Source organism: Triticum urartu, chromosome 3A (genome assembly GCF_056163025.1).
Source record: "Triticum urartu cultivar PI428250 chromosome 3A, HENAU_Tu73, whole genome shotgun sequence".
In the NCBI taxonomy this organism is placed as follows: Eukaryota; Viridiplantae; Streptophyta; class Magnoliopsida; order Poales; family Poaceae; genus Triticum; species Triticum urartu.
In genome coordinates this window covers 252,695,965-252,718,097 of record NC_141875.1, presented here as the reverse complement: position 1 = coordinate 252,718,097, position 22,133 = coordinate 252,695,965, and positions in this window count along the sequence as shown.

The window sequence follows — 22,133 nt, the reverse complement described above, 5'->3', positions numbered from 1 at the left end:
CCCTCAACGGCCGACGCCCCACTCCGGTAGAAGGCATCTCATTCCGCCTCCCCTCCTCTTAGGCCGTGGCCTTGAGGTGCTGCTATGGGATGAGCTCATCAAACAAGGTGAGGATCTCCTCTGATTTTTTGCTAAATTTTCTTTCTGCTCTGGTATAGGATGAATTACTATGAGCTGCTGCTCCTATATGATGAATTGGTATCAGTTGCTGCTGCTGTTGTATATGCTGAATTGCTATGAGTTGCTGCTGCTATATGATGGATTGCTATGAGCTGATGCTGCTATATGATGAATTGCTATGAGCTGTTGCTATTGCTATATGATGAATTGCTATGATCTGCTGCTACTATATGATGAATTGCGATGAGCTGCAGCTGCTGCTGTATGATGGATTGCTATGAGCTACTGCTGCTGCTATGTGATGCTTTCAGGTGCTGCTGCTATATGATAATAACTGATACGTCTCCAACATATCTATAATTTTTGATTGTTCCATGTTGTTATATTATCATTATTGGATGTTTTACATTCATTTTATAGCAACTTTCTATCATTTTTTGGGACTAACCTATTGACATAGTGCCCAGTGCCAGTTGTTGTTTTTGCTTGTTTTTTAGTTTGCAGAATATCTGTATCAAACGGAGTCCAAACACAGTGAAACTTTTTGGAGATTTTTTTGGACTAGAAGACAATTTGGGAGCCAAGGAAGCAGCATAGGGGAGGCCCATGGGGCCCACCACCCACCTGGGTGCGCCCGAGGTCCCTAGCGCATCCTAATGGGTGGTGGGGCCCATGGAGGTCTCCTCCACCGCCTCTTTGCTCTATAAGTACTCACATATTCCAGAAAACCTAGAGGAGAGATCAAAACACAATTCCAGCTGCCGCAAGTTCTAGAAACACGAGATCAAATCCAGAGCCCTATTCCAGCACTCCGCCAGAGGGGAACACAATCACAGAGGGGTTCATCATCCTCATTGGTGATCCTCCGATGATGCGTGAGTAGTTCACCATAGACCTATGGGTCCGTAGGTAGTAGCTATATGGCTTCTTCTCCCTTTTTGATTCTCAACACAATGTTCTCCTCGATGTTCTTGGAGATCTATTTTATGTAATGACTTTTTGCGGTGTGTTTGTTGGGATCAAATGAATTGCGACTTTATGATCAGATCTATCCATGAATATTATTTGACTTTTCTTTTATCTCTTATACGCATGATTGTTATAGCCTCGTATTTCTTCTCCGAATCTTTGGTTTAGTTAGGACAACTAGATTATTTTTTCTTGCAATGGGAAGAGGTGCTTTGTGATGGATTTGATCTTGTGTCCTCACCTAGTGACAAAAGGGGTAGCAAGGCACACATGTATCGCCGCTATTAAGGATAAACAGATGGGGTCTATTTCTTAGGGAACACATTATTTCAAAAAAAACCCTACGATCACGCAAGATCTATCTAGGAGATGCATAGCAACGAGCGGGGAGAGTGTGTCCATGTACCATCGTAGACTGAAAGTGAAAGCGTTTAGTAACGCGGTTGATGTAGTCGAACGTCTTCGCAATCCAACCGATCAAGTACCGAACGCACGACACCTCCGCGATCTGCACACGTTCAGCTCGGTAACGTGCCTCGAACTCTAGATCCAGCTGAGGCTGAGGGAGAGTTTCATCAGCACGACGGCGTGGTGACAGTGATGATGAAGTTACCGACGCAGGGGCTTCGCCTAAGCACTACGACAGTATGACCGAGGTGGAAATCTGTGGAGGGGGGCACCGCACATGGCTAAGGAATCAACTTGTGTGTCTATGGGGTGCCCCCCTCCCCCATATATAAAGGAGGGGAGGAGGAGGAGGCCCGGCCTCAAGGGGCGCGCCCAAGGGGGGGATTCCTACTCCTAGTAGGAGTAGGTTTCCCCCTTTCCTATTCCAAGTAGGAGAAGAAGGAAGGAGAGGGAGAGGGAGAAGGAAAGAGGGGAGCGCCGCCCCCTCCTAGTCCAATTCGGACCAGCCCATGGGGGGCGTGCTGCCTCCCCTTGTGGCCCTTCTCTCCTTTCCACTAAAGCCCAATAAGGCCCAATACTTCCCCTGGTGAATTCCCGTAACTCCCCGGTTCTCCGAAAAATACCTGAATCTCTCGGAACCTTTCTGATGTCCGAATATAGGCTTCCAATATATGAATCTTTACCTCTCGACCATTTCGAGACTCCTCGTCTGTTCGTGATCTCATCCAGGACTCCGAACAAACTTCAGTAATCAAATCACATAACTCATAATACAAATCATCATCGAACGTTAAGCATGCAGACCCGATGGGTTAGAGAACTATGTAGACATGACAGAGACACGTCTCCGGTCAATAACCAATAGTAGAACCTGGATGCTCATATTGGCTCCTACATATTCTACGAAGATCTTTATCGGTCAAACCACATAACAACATACGTTGTTCCCTTTTTCATCGGTATGTTACTTGCCCGAGATTCGATCGTCGGTATCATCATACCTAGTTCAATCTCGTCACTGGCAAGTTTCTTTACTCGTTCCGTAATGCATCATCCCGCAACTAACTCGTTAGTTACATTGCTTGCAAGGCTTATAGTGATGTGCATTGCCGAGAGGGCCCAGAGATACCTCTCCGAAACACGGAGTGACAAATCCTAATCTCAATCTATGCCAACTCAACAAACACCATCGGAGACACTTGTAGAGCATCTTTATAATCACCTAGTTATGTTCTGATGTTTTATAGCACACAAGGCGTTCCTCCAGTATTCGGGAGTTGCATAATCTCATAGTCATAGGAACATGTATAAGTCAAGAAGAAAGCAATAGCAATAAACTAAACGATCATAGTGCTAAGCTAACGGATGGGTCTTGTCCATCACATCATTCTCTAATGATGTGATCCCTTTCATCAAATGAGAACACATGTCCATGGCTAGGAAACTTAACCATCTTTGATCAACGAGCTAGTCAAGTAGAGGCATACTAGGGACACTCTGTTTGTCTATGTATTCACACATGTACTAAGTTTCCGATTAATACAATTCTAGCATGAATAATAAACATTTATCATGATATAAGGAAATATAAATAACAACTTTATTATTTCCTCTAGGGCATATTTGCTTCAGTCTCGCACTTGCACTAGAGTCAATAATCTAGTTCACATCGTCATGTGATTTAACACCAATAGTTCACATCTTTATGTGATTAGTTCACATCTCCATGTGACTAACACCCAAAGGGTTTACTAGAGTCAATAATCTAGTTCACATCGCTATATGATTAACACCCAAAGAGTACTAAGGTGTGATCATGTTTTTCTTGTGAGAGAAGTTTAGTCAACGGGTCTACCACATTCAGAGCCGTATGTATTTTGCAAATTTTCTATGTCTACAATGCTCTGCACGGAGCTACTCTAGATAATTGCTCCCACTTTCAATATGTATCCAGATTGAGACTTAGAGTCATCCGGATCAGTGTCAAAACTTGCATTGACGTAACCCTTTACGACGAACTCTTTGTCACCTCCATAATCGAGAAACCTATCCTTATTCCACTAAGGACAATTTTGACCGTTGTCCAGTGATCCACTCCTGGATCACTATTGTACCCTCTTGACAAACTCATGGTGAGGTACACAATAGGTCTGGTACACAACATAGCATACTTTATAGAACCTATGACTGAGGCATAGGGAATGACTTTCATTCTCTTTCTATTTTCTGCCGTGGTCGGGTTTTGAGTCTTACTCAACTTGACACCTTGCAACACATGCAAGAACTCCTTCTTTGACTGTTCCATTTTGAACTACTTCAAAATCTTATCAAGGTATGTACTCATTGAAAAAACTTATCAAGTGTCTTGATCTATCTCTATAGAGGTTGATGCTCAATGTGTAAGCAGCTTCACCGAGGTCTTTCTTTGAAAAACTCCTTTCAAACACTCCTTTATGCTTTATAGAAAATCCTACATCATTTCCGATCAACAATATGTCATTCACATATACTTATGAGAAAGGCTGTAGCGCTCCCACTCACTTTCTTGTAAATACATGCTTCTCCAAAAGTCTGTATAAAACCATATGCTTTGATCACACTATCAAAGCATATATTCCAACTCCGGGAGGCTTGCACCAGTCCATAAATGGATCGCTGGAGCTTGCTCACTTTGTTAGCACCTTTAGGATCGACAAAACCTTCTGGTTGCATCATATACAACTCTTCTTTAATAAATCCATTAAGGAATACCATTTTGACATCCATTTTCCAGATTTCATAAAATGCGGCAACTGCTAACATGATTCAGACAGACTTTTAAGCATCGACCCGAGTGAGAAAATCTCATCGTAGTTAAAACTTTGAACTTGTCGAAAACCTTTTGCAACAATTCGAGCTTTGTAGATAGTAACACTACTATCAGCGTCCGTCTTCCTCTTGAAGATCCATTTATTCTCAATGGCTCTCCGATCATCGGGCAAGTCAATCAAAGTCCAGACTTTGTTCTCATACATTGATCCCTTCTCAGATTTCATGGCCTCAAGCCATTTTGCGGCATCTGGGCTCATCATCGCTTCCTCATAGATTGTAGGTTCGTCCTGGTCAAGTAACATGACCTCCAGAATAGAATTACGTACCACTCTGGTGCGGATCATACTTTGTTTGACCTATGAGGTTCGATAGTAACTTGATCTGAAGTTTCATGATCATCATCATTAAATTCCTCACTAATTGGTGTAGGCATCACTGGAATTGATTTCTGTGATGAACTACTTTCCAATTTGGGAGAAGGTACAATTACCTCATCAAGTTCTACTTTCCTCCCACTGACTTCTTTTGAGAGAAACTCCTTCTCTAGAAAGGATCCATTTTAGCAACAAAGATCTTGCCTTTGGATCTGTGATAGAAGGTGTACCCAACAGTTTCTTTTGGGTATCCTATGAAGATGCACTTCTCCGATTTGGGTTTGAGCTTATCAGGCTGAAACTTTTTCACATAAGCATCGCAAAAGCAAACTTTAAGAAATGACAGTTTAGGTTTCTTGCTAAACCACAGTTCATACGGTGTCATCTCAACAGATTTTTAGACGGTGCCCTATTTACCGTGAATGCAACTGTCTCTAATGCATAACCCCAAAACGATAGTGGTAAATCGGTAAGAGACATCATAGATCGCACCATATCTAATAAAGTACGGTTATGACGTTCGGACACACCATTACACTATGGTGTTACAGGTAGCGTGAGTTGCAGAATTATTCGACATTGTTTCAACTAAAGGACAAACTCATAATTCAAATATATCATCCCCGCGATCAGATTGTAGAAACTTTTTTTCTTGTTATGATGAGTCTCCACTTCACTCTGAAATTCTTTGAACTTTTCAAATGTTTCGGACTTGTGTTTCATTAAGTAGATATACTCATATTTGCTCAAATCATCTGTGAAGGTCAGAAAATAACAATACTGATACATCTGCGTTGTATCTATAATTTTTGATTGTTCCATGCCAATATTCTACAACTTTCATATACTTTTGGCAACTTTTTATACTATTTTTGGGACTAACATATTGATCCAGTGCCCAGTGCCAGTTCCTGTTTGTTGCATGTTTTTTGTTTCACAGAATATCCATATCAACCGGAGTCCAAACGGGATAAAAACTGGCGGAGATTTTTTTGGAATATATATGATTTTTGGGAAGAAAAATCCACGCGAGACGATGCCCGAGGGGGCCACGAGGCAGGGGGGCGCGCCCCTGACCCTCGTGGCCACCCTGTAAGGCGGTTTATGCCCTTCTTTCGCCTCAAGAAAGCTAATATCCGGATAGAGATTGTGTTAAAAATTTCAGCCCAATCGGAGTTACGGATATCCGGGAATATAAGAAACGGTGAAAGGGAAGAATCTGGGAACGCAGAAACAGAGAGAGACAGATCCAATCTCGGAGGGGCTCTCGCCCCTCCCATGCCATGGATTCCAAGGACCAGACGGGAAACCCTTCTCCCATCTAGGGAGGAGGTCAAGGAAGAATAAGACGAAGGGCCCCCCTCTCCCCTTCTCTTCCGTTGGCGCCGGAACGCTGCCGTGGCCATCATCATCATCACCGCGATCTACACCAACACCTCCGCCATCTTCACCAACATCTCCATCACCTTCCCCCCTCTATCTATAGCGGTCCACTCTCCCGCAACCCACTGTACCCTCTACTTGAACATGGTGCTTTATGCTTCATATTATTATCCAATGATGTGTTGCCATCCTATGATGTCTGAGTAGATTTTCGTTATCCTATCGGTGGTTGATGAATTGATATGATTGATTTAATTTTCTTGTGGTTATGTTGCTGTCCTTTGGTGCCCATCATATGAGTGCGCGCGTGGATCACATCCTAGGGTTAGTTGTATGTTGATAGGACTATGTATTGGAGGGCAAGAGTGACAAAAGCTTCAACCTAGCATAGAAATTGATGCATACGGGATTGAAGGGGGACCAATATATCTTAATGCTATGGTTGGGTTTTACCTTAATGAATGTTAGTAGTTGAGGATGCTTGCTAATAGTTCCAATCATAAGTGTATAGAATTCCAAGTCAGGGATGACATGCTAGCAGTGGCCTCTCCCACATAATACTTGCTATCGGTCTAGTAAAGTAATCAATTGCTTAAGGGGCAATTTCGCAACTCCCACCACCACTTTTCCACACTCGCTATATTTACTTTATTGCTTCTTTACTTACAACAGCCCCTACTTTTTATTTACGTAATCTTTATTATCTTGCAAACCTATCCAACAACACCTACAAAGTACTTCTAGTTTCATACTTGTTCTAGGTAAAGCGAACATCAAGCGTGCGTAGAGTTGTATCAGTGGTCGATAGAACTTGAGGGAATATTTTTTATGCCTTTAGCTCCTTTTTGGGTTCGACACTCTTATTTATCAAAAACTATTGCGAGCCCCTATACTTGTGGGTTATCAAGACCTTCTTCTGGCGCCGTTGCCGGGGAGCAATAGCGTGGGGTGAATATTCTCGTGTGTGCTTGTTTGCTTTATCACTAAGTAATTTTTATTTTCTGTTCTTAGTTGTTCTTTATCTTTAGTTATGGATATGGAACACGAAATACCAAAAAAATTAGGTATACTTTCTGCTCATGGAGACGAGGAACCTCCTAAAACCCTCGATGCTGGTTATGTGAAAGATATTATGTACTACTTTAATAATCCTGAGAAAACCCCATTCAATTATGTAATGGGAGTAACGTTGGATCAACGTGAATACTTTAGGGAGTATCTCTTGACTCAAAAAGGGAAACTATTATGGGATCAAATTCATATATTAAAGTGGTATGCTAGGCAACTATGCTTGAGATATGATTATACTTGTTGCTCTGGAATGAAGGCTCCACACCTTCCCTTTTCATGCAAATTTAATGATAATAAAACCATAACTTCTTATGCTAATGGTACATATGATTACTATGATGTGGAACAATTAGAAGAATTTGTTGCATTTATGGGTGCTTATGAAACTGAATCTATGTTTAAAGAGTTTGAAGATTTTGATGATGCTGTTGATAGACCTAAAAATTTAGCTATCCTCAAATATTGCTATGAGAATTATGAATACAATTCTGATATTAATGCACTTATTGAGAAAGTCTCCGTTGTCCAAGAAGAGACTAATATTTTGCAGGAATCTATGGAAGAAGAAGTTGATGAAACTGTGAGCTCATTGGATGAAAAAGATGATGAGGAGAGCGAAGAACAAAAGGAGGAAGAGCGGATTAGCTATCCGTGTCCACCTTCTAATGAGAGTAACCCTCCAACTCATACATTGTTTAATTTCCCTTCGTGCTTACCGAAGGATGATTGCTATGATGATTGTTATGATCCCGTTGATTCTCTTGAAATATCCCTTTTTGATGATGCTTGCTATGCTTGTGGCCAAGATGCCAATATGAATTGTGCTTATGGAGATGAACTTGCTATAGTTCCTTATGTTAAACATGAAATTGTTGTGCCGGGGTTTCTGATCCACGGGCACCTATGGGACCGGCGAACCGGGTCCCTTTTGGTTCGGCGGGGGGCGGAGGCTGCGCAAAGAGCAGATCGAGGCAAAGCAAGCGGGCGGCTGGTCGTGCGAGGAGTAAACCGAGGCGAAGCACGCGAGCGATTTACCCAGGTTCGGGCCGCAAGGATGCGTAAAACCCTACTCCTGCTTTGTGGATTGGTATTGATTTCTAGCTCGGGAGCGAGCGTGAGTGTGTGGAATTGCTGAACCCCGCGAGAGCTCTCGAGGTGGCCGACCCCCTCTACGTTGCACACGGGCCTCCTTTTATACTCAAGGGGTTACCGACATAGAGCAACGGGGGCCAAGGGCAAAAATGGAAAGGGTGCCGTGGGTAGGCACAGCTAGGTGCTGTAGTAGGCACAGCTAGCTGCTACAGTGTTAACATACCTAACCCCGATGGCAGGGGACAAGGGCATTAAATGCCTGTCTGTGTCGCCTAGACGGCACCGAAAGGGACCGCTAGGGACGCCACTGTCTTGCCACGACGGTTGTCTTGTCAGCGCCTGCGTGCCGCCGCACGCCCCTAGCTGCACAGCCTCCTGCCACGTGCGCTTGGGAGGGGCCCCGGAGCGACACGTGGGTGGATGTGCTGGAGCGCGGGCGTGGAGTGGGGGCTTGCCGCGGCCGTCGACTTGTCGCTTCCGGGAGCTTGTCGCTCGCCGGGCCTTGTCGGGGCGCGTAGCGCGCCGCGAAAAGTTCCATGGAATGCCTCAGACGGCCTTCCCGGCAAGCGCCTCTTGCCGGGGTCTTGGGACGCTTCTGATGGCCTTCCCGGCAAGCTCCTCTTGCCGGGGCCTTGCCTTCTTCCCGGCAAGCTCCTCTTGCCGGGGTCTTGTCTTAAGTACTTTGTTCTTGAATGGTCTTCAAAAGGACCACGGAGGATCTTGGCGGTGACCTGGCAGGCCTTGCCGCGGGACGCTGCGACTGCCCGTGCACAAGTTCGGGGTACTAAGGGTACCCCTACTTTAGTACACCGACAGGAGCCCCCGGGCCTGGGCCAGACACGGTGCCGAGCGCTGTTGGGCCAGGCCCAAAACAGTGCATGGGCACGCGCGGCCTAGGTTACGCCGCACCTTCCTCCGCTTCCCCTGCGCCCTCCCCCCGAACGGCACGCGTTGAATGCGGCGTCGTGGGGGAGGTCGTGGGGGTTCCTTCTCTCGAAATGCGGAACGTCCGCCCCCTTCCCCCCTTTAAGAGCAGGGGAAGCGGGGGCAGTTGGTCCATTCGCCCGTTGCCGTTCCCAATCTCGGAAATCTCTGCCGCCCTCTCGCCTCCCCAAAGCAGAGAGAGAGAGCAGCGCTCCGCCCTCCGCCGCCGCCAGCACCACCAACGCCGTCGACCCCTTCCACTGCTTCCGCCATGGCTCCGAAAGCCGACAGGGGGAAGACCGTGAAGACGACCGAGGCGCATCGGCTCGCGGCACTGCGGAAGACGCGGGCTGTTTTCCCCCCCAGGCTCGGCGCGATGGAGCTGAAGGCGGACTATTCTCTGTTCTGGTCGGCGGAGACGCGGGCGCATCCGCGCACAAGAGTTCTCCCCGCCGCCGCCTGTGAGACTACCCCAAATGGGTATGCCTTCTTCGCGTTGTTCTTCTATTGCGGGCTCTGCCCGCCCTTCTCTGATTTCTTCTGCAACGTCATGAACACCTATGGGTTTCACCTCCTCGACTTCACCCCCAACGCCGTTCTGACGATGGCAGTTTTCGCGCATCTCTGCGAAAACTTTGTCGGAGTTCTTCCCAATGTGGCCCTCTTCCGCCATTTCTTCACTCCTCGAGTAGAGAGAGGAGAGCCTCTATCCGGCGGGATTGCCTGGATTTCGAGGCCCGGCAAGAAGGAGATCTATCTGGAGGGAGAGTTCCGCGGCAAGTGGGAGGAGTGGAGGGCTGACTGGTGCTGGATTGTCGAGGAGAGTCCGCAGCCTTTCACCGCCCGGCGCCAAACCCGGTGGCCCGCGGCGACGACTGGAGCGACCTGGCCCCGGAGGACGACAGGCTGGGGATCACCGTCACCAGGATCCTGCGTCTCCGGAATGCCGGGCTCACTGTTGGCGCGGTTGGCACAGACTTCCTCCGCCGCCGCATCGCCCCCCTGCAAGAGCGGGGGAGGCCAACTTGGGAGTTCAAGAACGTGGCAGACATTATGAGGCTGTGGCCGGGCCTCAACTACAACTTCACAGTTCTGGAACTCCACGCGATGCTGCAGGAGCTGTTCAGGTATGACCCCCAGCATCCCGAGGTGTTCAGGTTGCCGGGGGGCGTCGTGCCTTTGTGCAACAACTCCGCGCTCGACCGCATCCGTGCAATGATGCCGGAATGCGACTCGCACGGGATTGTGCCAACTTGGCAGGAGCCTGCCGACGAGGTCGTGCAGCACTTCTTTGACAACTTGGTGGAAGTGGCTGTCCGCCTTGACGAGAAAGACAGCCTCACCCGCGACATCACTGACGCGGAGATGGCGCGCATCGCCACCAGGATGGAGGAGGCGGCGGCAGCCGCAGCCGCGGGTGAGTTTGGGTTCACCACCACGGAAGCAGACGCGGCAGAAGTGGCGAGCTGTGGCGAGCAAGGGGAGTCCGCCGGCAAGGAGGGGCTTGCCGGGCAAGACGCCGAGCCGAGCGAGCCTACCAAGGATACGGGCAGCTCGCGGCAAGTCGACTCCTCTTCCTCCTTGCCTCCGGACGGCCCACCAGAATCAGAGGCCCCAACGCCGCCCAGGAGGCGTCTCCTCAAGGTTGGCGACGAGGCGGGGCGGCAAACGGGTCAACAGTCGCCACGCCGCGTGACGCGCTCGACCATGGCAAACACCGTTGCCGCGGTAGCGCCTCATGCTACGACGGCAACTGGAGCGGGGTCCACCCGAACCACCGCTTCAGTCCCTACCGCTTCCCGTGCCGTGCCGCCAGCCGGAGCGGGGTCTTCTTAGACCGCCACCTCCGCACCCGCTAAGCGGCCAAGGGAAGCTTCCCCTCCGCCTCCTCGCTCTGGGAGCGCGCCGGGCTTCGACTTCTCCACGCTGAGCTCCGACGAGGAGGATGAAGAAGAGTAAGCTTCTCTTGCTGCACTCGCACTTCTTCGGTTTTTGTGGCTGTTCTTGTTTCTCAATTGCTTCTCCCTGAGCCTGCTCCTCTTTAGGACTCTGGCCCAGAGAGCGGCAAAGAGAGCTAAGGCCCCGGTGGTCATCGTCGAGGACGTGCCCACTGCGACAACAGGTGGCGCGCCCGAGACAACCTTGCCGGACCTGGGGACTTTCCTCCATGGCAGCCCCCAGCGTAAGTGTGTGAACTTTTTGCCGCGGTGAGGCGCGCATGGGTACTTGTCTTTGCTGATATCCGCTTGTTGCCTTGCGTAGGAGCAGAGCAGCCTCACCAGGAGCGTCCGGAGACAACCCCCGGCATGCCATCTACTTCAACTATGCCGCCCAGGGAAAATTCTCCGGCAAGAGATTCTCCGGCAGGGGGTGGCTCTCCGGCAAGGGGGAGCTCTCCGCCAAGGGACGGCGCCAGCATCCCCCCAGCGGCAGAGACCATGGCCACCGAGCCCAGCGCAGGTAATCTTCTTGCTTCAAATCTTCCCTTGGGTTCTTCTTCTTCTGGTCTCTTTGAGTTTTTGGCTGGATCTTGTTTGACTCTTTCCCCCTTTGCCGGCCATCAGACCCATCTGCTGCGGAGCGGATGGAGACTGAGGTCGCTGCTGAGGACCCAGCCGGTGGCGGTGACGCCGCCGGCGCCGAGGCCGCCGAGGCTGGCGCCGCGGCGGCTGGCGAGGGATCTGGCGATCGTACTGACGGCCCAGAGGCCGCAGGAGCGCCAGGCGCTGCACCGACCGCCGACCCGTCCGCCAAAGCCGCAGCGCCAAGCATCGAGGAGCCCCAGCCGGGCGTTTACTTGAAAGCCGGCGAAGGCGTCTTCATCAACCTCCCCTGGGCATCAAGCTCCAGGGCGCCAGTCGAGGGGGAGGTCTTCGACGGGGAAGTGCTTGCCTCTGCGGGTCTGAAGCTGGTCGATGCGCCAAGAAGCAGTAGCAACGAGCCCGAAGAGGAGCGGCTGCTGCGCAGGTTGATGTCGCTCTACCGCGCGCGACAAGCCAAGCTGGAGTCCCGCGAGGCGCTTGTCGCGAAGGCGGGAGCAGACATTGAGAAGCGCGCAGAGGAGCTCGCGGGTTTCCACCGGGAAGCCGTCCGATCCTTGGCAGAGGAGCGGGAGCAGCTCGCTGAGGCGAAGAAGGCCTTTCTCCTCGAGAAGGCCGAAGCCGAAGAGCTGCAGCGACTTGCCGCCGTGAAGCTAGCCGCGGAGGTGGGCGAGCAGGCGCAGCGGAAGGTCGACCTCGACGCTCACGAGGAGGAGCTTGCCGCGCGCGAGGAGAAGCTGGGCGGAGCCCTCAAGCAAGCGGAGGACGCTGCCGCCGCTGCCGAGGCCGCCAAAAAGGTGCTGGAGATGAAGGTGGTGCAGCTGGAGGCTGACCACAAAGCATATGGCGAAGAACTCAGCGCCGCCAAGGACTCCAACGCCGCCCTTGAGTTGAGGCTGGTCGCTTTGACCAGGGCGCTGGACGGCGCCAAGGAGCGGGAGGCGGCCTTGAAGAAGGAGATTGATGCCGACAAGGCACTGCTGGAGAGTGCTGCCACCACCCAAAACGCCTTTAGGGATACGGTGGAGCACTGGACAGAGAGCCACGTGAACGCCGCCGGGGACATCGACAAGGAGCTGGCGCAGCTGGGGGTGGAGGACTTCGGGTAATCCTCCGATGAGAACCTCCAACCTAGCGCCAAGCTCACTATGTTCTTCCAAGGCGTGGCGACGGCACTCCAGCGACTCCGAGATGAGATCCCGAAGCGGCTGGCCGACGAGTCGCGCGAGATCTGTGCGGGAGCCCTTCAGAAGGTGTTGATGAAGGTTGCCTTCCGCAATCCAGGCCTCCGCCTCCACAACGTCCTCAGATCCTTGCCGCCTGATATCGATTAGGAAGAGCTCAAGGCCCTTGTCGCACCCATTGTGGACAAGGTGAGCGGGATCAAGAGGGTCGAGGGCGACTGCGTCGACTAGGTTGCCGGCTTCCTTCTTTCCTTGTCGCTGCTAGCTATGTTATAGGAAACATTTATTAGAGCTGCGACAAGCTATTTTGTAATATAATTTTCTTCTGGATAGCCATTGCAATGTTATTCCCTTTACTTGACTCCTCCCTTTGTATGTTTTTGCCCTACGCTTTTAGGGGACTTGCCGGTGCAGGCATCCGGTCCGCGAGCGCTGAGCGCGGAACTGGCGGTGCCGCTACCGACAAGAAACCTTGTCGCAGCCAGCTGCAGCTCACTTAAGTTGCTGAGCGGGGCTTGAAGCAAAGTAAGGGCGCGGCTAGTGTAGCAACTAGCCGCAGCTAACTTACGTTGTTGAGCAGGCTCAAAATGATGCAAGGGCGCGGCTAGTGTAGCAACTAGCCGCGGCTCACCTAATGTTGTTGAGCGAGCTCGAAACAACGCAAGTGCGCAGCCAGCTACGAGTCGGCTCCTCTGCGCACAGGCTTCCCATACAAAGTGCAGTCGTTCAAGGGAGATAACTTGGAATTTAAAAGATTTGGCTGCTCAAACTTTGGCAACTTAGCTTTTCTGTCGTTTGCTTCCCGGCAAGACGAAATTCTTGAACGACGCCTGGTCCATACCCTTCTCTTCTCCCCTTTCCCCCCGGCAAACTTGAGGAATCCTTTCTTCCCTTGGAAGAAGGAAGAAAAGAAAGAAGAGAAAATAAAGATAGAGAGCCTAGCAGCTCGTCAACGCTTGCCGTGGTGTTGGTGCTGCACAAATGTTAGATCATATATGCCAGAAATTAGAAAGCATAAAATCGACAAAATGTGCGGAGCACGCGGGCTCTACTGCGCACGGGATCTGTGCCCGGCCTCGTACAAAGGATTACATGCAACAGCGGCAAGACTTTGTACAAGAGGTGGTTGCTGGAATGGGTTCCGGCAACCGCGCCTTACGGGTAAAACTCACGAAGGTGCTCGATGCTCCAGGAGTTGCTCGCTGGGATTCCATCTTCGGTCTCAGGGCGGCCGGCGCCGGGCCCAGTGACTCGTTTCACCCGGTAAGGGCCTTCCCATTCCGGCGTCAACTTTGTATGTTTTTACCCCACGCTTTTAGGGAACTTGCCGGTGCAGGCATCCAGACCGCGAGCGCTGAGCGCGGAACTGGCAGTGCCGCTACCGGCAAGAAACCTTGTCGCAGCCAGCTGCAGCTCACTTAAGTTGCTGAGCGGGGCTCGAAGCAAAGTAAGGGCGCGGCTAGTGTAGCAACTAGCCGCAGCTAACTTACGTTGTTGAGCAGGCTCGAAACAATGCAAGGGCGCGGCTAGTGTAGCAACCAGCCGCAGCTCACCTAATGTTGTTGAGCGAGCTCGAAACAACGCAAGTGCGCAGCCAGCTACGAGTCGGCTCCTCTACGCACAGGCTTTTCGTACAAGGTGAGCCGATCCAGGGGAGACAACTCAAAAATTAGAGATCTGGTTGCTCAGGCTTTGGCAACTTATCTGTTCTGGGTGTGTTGACGTGCATGGTGACCTTGGGCGCTCCGAGATCCACCAGCTCGATCTTGATCCAGCGAGCGCATGGTACCGTGAGTACCATGACGCTGCCGGTCCCGCGCCTCCTGAGATGGGCGCGGTGCATGCACGGACGCCGAGGTCTTGGAGTGCGCCCGGTCGTTGTGGGAGACGGCCACGCCGCCGATGGGCAGCGCAGCCTTGCCCTGGGACCTGGCAGCACCAAGAGTTCCCTCGTCGACGTGCGCCCTTCCGCCGGCGCCTGCCCCACCGTCCGTTTGCTCTGGCGGTGGGTGGCTCGACGCGGACGGAGCAGCTGCCTCCGAAACTTTCTTCTTCGGTGGCATGTTGACGAAGAAGATGGAGATCTAGCTCGCAAGAACGCCGGATCTGATTCGCACAACTTCGACGCCCCCTACCTGGCGCGCCAGAGATGCCGGGGTTTCTGATCCACGGGCACCTATGGGACCGGCGAACCGGGTCCCTTTTGGTTCGGCGGGGGGCGGAGGTTGCGCAAAGAGCAGATCGAGGCGAAGCAAGCGGGCGGCTGGTCGTGCGAGGAGTAAACTGAGGCGAAGCACGCGAGCGATTTACCCAGGTTCGGGCCGCAAGGATGCGTAAAACCCTACTCCTGCTTTGTGGATTGGTATTGATTTCTAGCTCGGGAGCGAGCGTGAGTGTGTGGAATTGCTGAACCCCGCGAGAGCTCTCGAGGTGGCCGACCCCCTCTACGTTGCACACGGGCCTCCTTTTATACTCAAGGGGTTACCGACATAGAGCAATGGGGGCCAAGGGCAAAAATGGAAAGGGTGCCGTGGGTAGGCACAGCTAGGTGCTGTAGTAGGCACAGCTAGCTGCTACAGTGTTAACATACCTAACCCGATGGCAGGGGACAAGGGCATTAAATGCCCGTCTGTGTCGCCTAGACGGCACCGAAAGGGACCGCTAGGGACGCCACCGTCTTGCCACGACGGTTGTCTTGTCAGCGCCTGCGTGCCACCGCACGCCCCTAGCTGCACAGCCTCCTGCCACGTGCGCTCGGGAGGGGCCCCGGAGCGACACGTGGGTGGATGTGCTGGAGCGCGGGCGTGGAGTGGGGGCTTGCCGCGGCCGTCGACTTGTCGCTTCCGGGAGCTTGTCGCTCGCCGGGCCTTGTCGGGGCGCGTAGCGCGCCACGGCAAGTTCCTTGGAATGCCTCGGACGGCCTTCCCGGCAAGCGCCTCTTGCCGGGGTCTTGGGACGCTTCTGATGGCCTTCCCGGCAAGCTCCTCTTGCCGGGGCCTTGCCTTCTTCCCGGCAAGCTCCTCTTGCCGGGGTCTTGTCTTAAGTACTTTGTTCTTGAATGGTCTTCAAAAGGACCACAGAGGATCTTGGCGGTGACCTGGCAGGCCTTGCCGCGGGACGCTGCGACTGCCCGTGCACAAGTTCGGGGTACTAAGGGTACCCCTACTTTAGTACACCGACATGTTGCTATTGCACCCACACATGATAGTCCTATTATCTTTTTGAATTCTCCAAACTACACTATATCAAAGAAGTTTACCCTTATTAAGGATTATATTGATGAGTTGCGTTTTACTACTACACATGATGATTTTGATAGATATAATATGCATGTGCTTGTTGCTCCTATTTGCAATTATTATAAGAGAGGAACTACATCTCCGCCTCTTTATGTTTCCAATACAACAAAATTGCAAGAAACTGTTTATACTATGCATTGGCCTTTACTATGTGTGCATGAATTTTTCTTTTATGACATGCCGATGCATAGGAAGAGAGTTAGACTTCATTGTTACATGATATATGTTGCTTTGTGCTCACTATTAAATTACAAATCATTGTTAATTAAAATTGGCTTTGATATACCTTGGGATCCGGGTGGATTCACTACTTGAGCACTATATGCCTAGCTTAATGGCTTTAAAGAAAGTGCTGCCAGGGAGACAACCCAGAAGTTTTAGAGAGTCATTTATTTCTGTTGGGTGCTTTCATATAGTTTAAAAACAACAAAAATAAAGAGGGTAACCCAAAACTTTTTCAAAAAGGAAAGTGAAAGTGAGAAAGACAAGCATTGTTGAAGTGGGAGAGCTCCTTGAACTTTGTTCATGCTCACAGCAACTTTGTGAATCTTGATTACAGAAAATTTTCAACAAAAATAATTATCCCCTTGTACAATTCCATTGTATTATAAAAATAATGTGCCAAGGTTTTCCTTTAGGATGTTTATTACATTTGCTTGATGATCTGTACGGTGCAGGACAGAAACTTTGGCTGTAGTGCACGATTTTACATTTTTAGCTGGAACGTCAAATGGTTCTGATTCTTTTTGCACTGTCTTTCTATACAAATTTTTTATTTTTCCTAATTTTTTTAGAAGTTTTCAAGTATCAGAAGTATGGTGAATGTTCAGATTATTACAGACTGTTCTGTTTAGACAGATTCTGTTTTTGATGCATAGTTTGCTTGTTTTGATGAAACTATCGAATTATATCAGTGGATTAAGCCATGAAAAAGTTATATTACAGTATACAAAATGCAAAAACAAAATATGAATTGGTTTGTAATAGTACTTAGAGTAGTGATTTGCTTTATTATACTAACAGATCTTACCCAGTTTTCTGTTGAAGTTTTGTGTGGATGAAGTGTTCGATGATCGAGAAGGTCTTGATGTGAGAAGAAGGAAGAGAGGCAAGAGCTCAAGCTTGGGGATGCCCGAGGCACCCCAAGTAAATTATCAAGGAGACTCAAGCGTCTAAGCTTGGGGATGCCCAGAAGGCATCCCCTCTTTCTTCAACAAGTATCGGTATGTTTTTAGATTCGTTTCGTTCATGCGATATGTGCAATCTTGGAGCGTCTTTTGCTTTTAGTTTTCATTTTTCTTTTATGCACCATGCTGGTATGAGATAGTACTTGGTTGATTTATAGAATGCTCTATGCACTTCACTTATATCTTTTGAGTATGGCTTTATAGAATGCTTCATGTGCTTCACTTATATCATTTGAAGCTTGGATTGCCTGTTTCTCTTTACATAGAAAACCGCCATTTGTAGAATTCTCTTTTGCTTCACTTATATTTGTTACAGCGTGGGCATACCTTTTTTAGAAAGAATTAAACTCTCTTGCTTCACTTATTTCTATTTAGAGAGATGACTGGAATTGGTCATTCACATGGTTAGTCATAAAATCCTACATAAAACTTGTAGATCGCTGAATATGATATGTTTGATTCCTTGCAATCGTTTTGCGATATAAAGATGGTGATATTAGAGTCATGCTAGTGGGTAGTTGTGGATTAGTATAAATACTTGTGTTGAGGTTTGTAATTCCCGTAGCATGCACGTATGGTGAACCGTTATGTGATGAAGTCGGAGCATGATTTATTTATTGATTGTCTTCCTTATGGGTGGCAGTTGGGGACGAGCGATGGTCTTTTCCTACGAATCTATCCCCCTAGGAGCATGCACGTAGTACTTTGTTTCGATAGCTAATAGACTTTTGCAATAAGTATGTGAGTTCTTTATGACTAATGTTGAGTCCATGGATTATACGCACTCTCACCCTTCCACCATTGCTAGCCTCTCTAGTACTGCGCAACTTTCGCCGGTACCATAAACCCACCATATACCTTCCTCAAAACAGCCACCATACCTACTTATCATGGCATTTCCATAGCCATTCTGAGATATATTGCCATGCAACTTTCATCATCATCATATACATGACTTGAGCATTCATTGTCATATTGCTTTGCATGATCGTAAGATAGTTAGCATGATGTTTTCATGGCTTGTCCGTTTTTTGATGTCATTGCTACGCTAGATCATTGCACATCCCGGTACACCGCCGGAGGCATTCATATAGAGTCATATCTTTGTTCTAGTATCGAATTGTAATATTGAGTTGTAAGTAAATAAAAGTGTGATGATCATCATTATTAGAGCATTGCCCCAGTGAGGAAAGGATGATGTAGACTATGATTCCCCCACAAGTCGGGATGAGACTCTGGACTTTAAAAATAAATAAAAGAGGCCAAAGAAGCCCAAAATTAAAAAAAGAGGCCAAAGAAGCCCACCAAAAAAAACACAAAAAATGAGAGAAAAAGAGAGAAGGGGCAATGTTACTATCCTTTTACCACACTTGTGCTTCAGAGTAGCACCATGTTCTTCATATAGAGAGACTCTTGAGTTATCACTTTCATATACTAGTGGGAATTTTTATTATAAAACTTGGCTTGTATATTCCGATGATGGGCTTGTTGGAAATATGCCCTAGAGGCAATAATAAAAGCATTATTATTATATTTCCTTGTTCATGATAATTGTCTTTATTCATGCTATAATTGTGTTATCCGAAAATCGTAATACATGTGTGAATAACAGACACCGACATGTCCCTAGTAAGCCTCTAGTTGACTAGCTCGTTGATCAACAGATAGTCATGGTTTCCTGACTATGGGCATTGGATGTCATTGATAACGAGATCACATCATTAGGAGAATGATGTGATGGACAAGACCCAATCCTAAACATAGCTTAAAGATCGTATAGTTCGTTTGCTAGAGTTTTTCCAATGTCAAAGTATCTTTTCCTTAGACCATGAGATCGTGTAACTCCCGGATACCATAGGAGTGCTTTGGGTATACCAAACGTCACAACGTAACTGGGTGACTATAAAGGTATACTACGGGTATCTCCGAAAGTGTCTGTTGGGTTGACACGGATCAAGACTGGGATTTGTCACTCCGTATGACAGAGAGGTATCACTGGGCCCACTCGGTAATGCATCATCATTATGAGCTCAAAGTGACCAAACGTCTGGTCACGGGATCATGCATTACGGTACGAGTAAAGTGACTTGCCGGTAACGAGATTGAACGAGGTATTGGGATACCGACGATCAAATCTCGGGCAAGTAACATACCGATTGACAAAGGGAATTGTATACGGGGTTGCTTGAATCCTCGACATCGTGGTTCATCCGATGAGATCATCGAGGAGCATGTGGGAGCCAACATGGGTATCCAGATCCCGCTGTTGGTTATTGACCGGAGAGTCGTCTCGGTCATGTCTGCATGTCTCCCGAACCCGTAGGGTCTACACACTTAAGGTCCAGTGACGCTAGGGTTGTAGGGATATGTATATGCAGTAACCCGAATGTTGTTCGGAGTCCCGGATGAGATCCCGGATGTCACGAGGAGTTCCGGAATGGTCCGGAGGTGAAGAATTATATATAGGAAGTGCTATTTCGGCCATCAAGACAAGTTTTGGGGTTATCGGTATTGTACCGGGACCACCGAAAGGGTCCCGGGGGTCCACCGGGTGGGTCCACCTGCCCCGGGGGCCACATGGGCTGTAGGGGGTGCGCCTTGGCCTACATGGTCCAAGGGCACCAGCCCTAAGAGGCCCATGCGCCTAGGGTTCACAAAAGGGAAGAGTCCCACTAGTGGAAGTTACCTCCTAGGTGCCTTGGGGGGGGAGGGAAACCTCCCTTGGCCGCCGCCCCCCTAGGAGATTGGATCTCCTAGGGCCGGCGCCCCCCCCTTGGCCCTCCTATATATAGTGTGAGAAGGAGGGCTTTTCATCCACGCCTTTGGTTGCCTCCTTCTCCCTCTCCAACACCTCCTCCTCCTCCATAGTGCTTGGCGAAGCCCTGACGGAGTACTGCAGCTCCATCACCACCACGCCGTCGTGCTGCTGCTGGAGCCATCTTCCTCAACCTCTCCTTCCTTCTTGCTGGATCAAGAAGAAGGAGACGTTACGCTGACCGTACGTGTGTTGAACACGGAGGTGCCGTCCGTTCGGTGCTAGGATCTCCGGTGATTTGGATCACGTCGTGTTCGACTACCTCATCCCCGTTCTTTGAACGCTTCCGGTCGTGATCTACAAAGGTATGTAGATGCATCCGATCACTCGTTGCTAGATGAACTCATAGATGGATCTTGGTGAAACCTTAGGAAAATTTTTGTTTTCTGCAACGTTCCCCAACAGGGCTTGCTCAAACGCCCGAGGTCTTCATGAGCAAGCAAGTTGGATGCACACCCACTTAGTTTTCAGTTTGAGCTTTCATACACTTATAGCTCTTAGTGCATCCGTTGCATGGCAATCCCTACTCACTCACATTGATATCTATTGATGGGCATCTCCATAGCCCATTGATACGCCTAGTTGATGTGAGACTATCTTCTCCTTTTTGTCTTCTCCACAACCACCATTCTATTCCACCTATAGTGCTATGTCCATGGCTCACGCTCATGTATTGCGTGAAAGTTGAAAAGGTTTGAGGACGTCAAAAGTATGAAACAATTGCTTGGCTTGTAATCGGGGTTGTGCATGATTTGAATACTTTCTGTGGTGAAGATGGAGCATAGACAGACCATATGATTTTGTAGGGATAACTTTCTTTGGCCATGTTATTTTGAAAATACATGATTGCTTTATTAGTAGGCTTGAAGTATTATTGTTTTTATGTCAAATGATAGACTATTGCTTTGAATCACTCGTGTCTTAATATTCATGCCATGATACATGATCAAGATTATGCTAGGTAGCATTACACATCAAAAATTATCTTTTTTAACATTTACCTACTCGAGGACGAGAAGGAATTAGATACCCGCCGCGGGCCTCAACACTCATCGGACCGCATACATCCGTATGTATTATTTCCAATAAGTCAGTGGCTTGCTCCATTGTTCTGGAGAACGAAGTCTTAGTCATCTTGCCCATGAGGCATGGTTCGCAAGCATCAAATGATTCATAATCAAGTGATTCCAAAAGTCCATCCACATGGAGTTTTTCATGCGCCTTACACCAATATGACCTAAATGGCAGTGCCACAAGTATGTTGCACTATCATTATCAACTTTGCATCTTTTGGCATCAATATTATGAATATGTGTATCACTACGACCGAGATTCAATTAACCATTTATATTAAGTGTATGACCATAGAAGGTTTTATTCATGTAAACAGAATAACAATTATTCTTTGACTTAAATGAATAACTGTATTGCAATAAACATGATCCGATCATATTCATGCTCAATGCAAACACCAAATAACATTTATTTTAGGTTCAACACTAATCCCGAAGGTAAAAGGAGTGTGTGATGGTGATCTTATCAACCTTGGAACCATTTCCAACACACATCGTCACCTTGCCCTTAACTAGTCTCTGTTCATTTTTCAACTCATGTTTCAAGTTACTAATCTTAGCAACTGAACTGGTATCAAATACCCTGGGGTTACTATGAACACTAGTAAAGTACACATTAATAACATGTATATCAAATATACTTTTTTTCACTGTGCCATCCTTCTTATCCGCCAAGTATTTGGGGTAGTTCCGCTTCCAGTGACCATTCCCATTGAAGTAGAAGCATTCAGTTTCAGGCTTAGGTCTAGCTTTGGGCTTCTTCAGGAGAGTGGCAACTTGCTTGCCATTCTTCTTGAAGTTCCCTTTCTTTCCCTTGCACTTTTACTTGAAACTAGTGGTCTTGTCAACCATCAACACTTGGTGCTTTTTCTTGATTTCTACC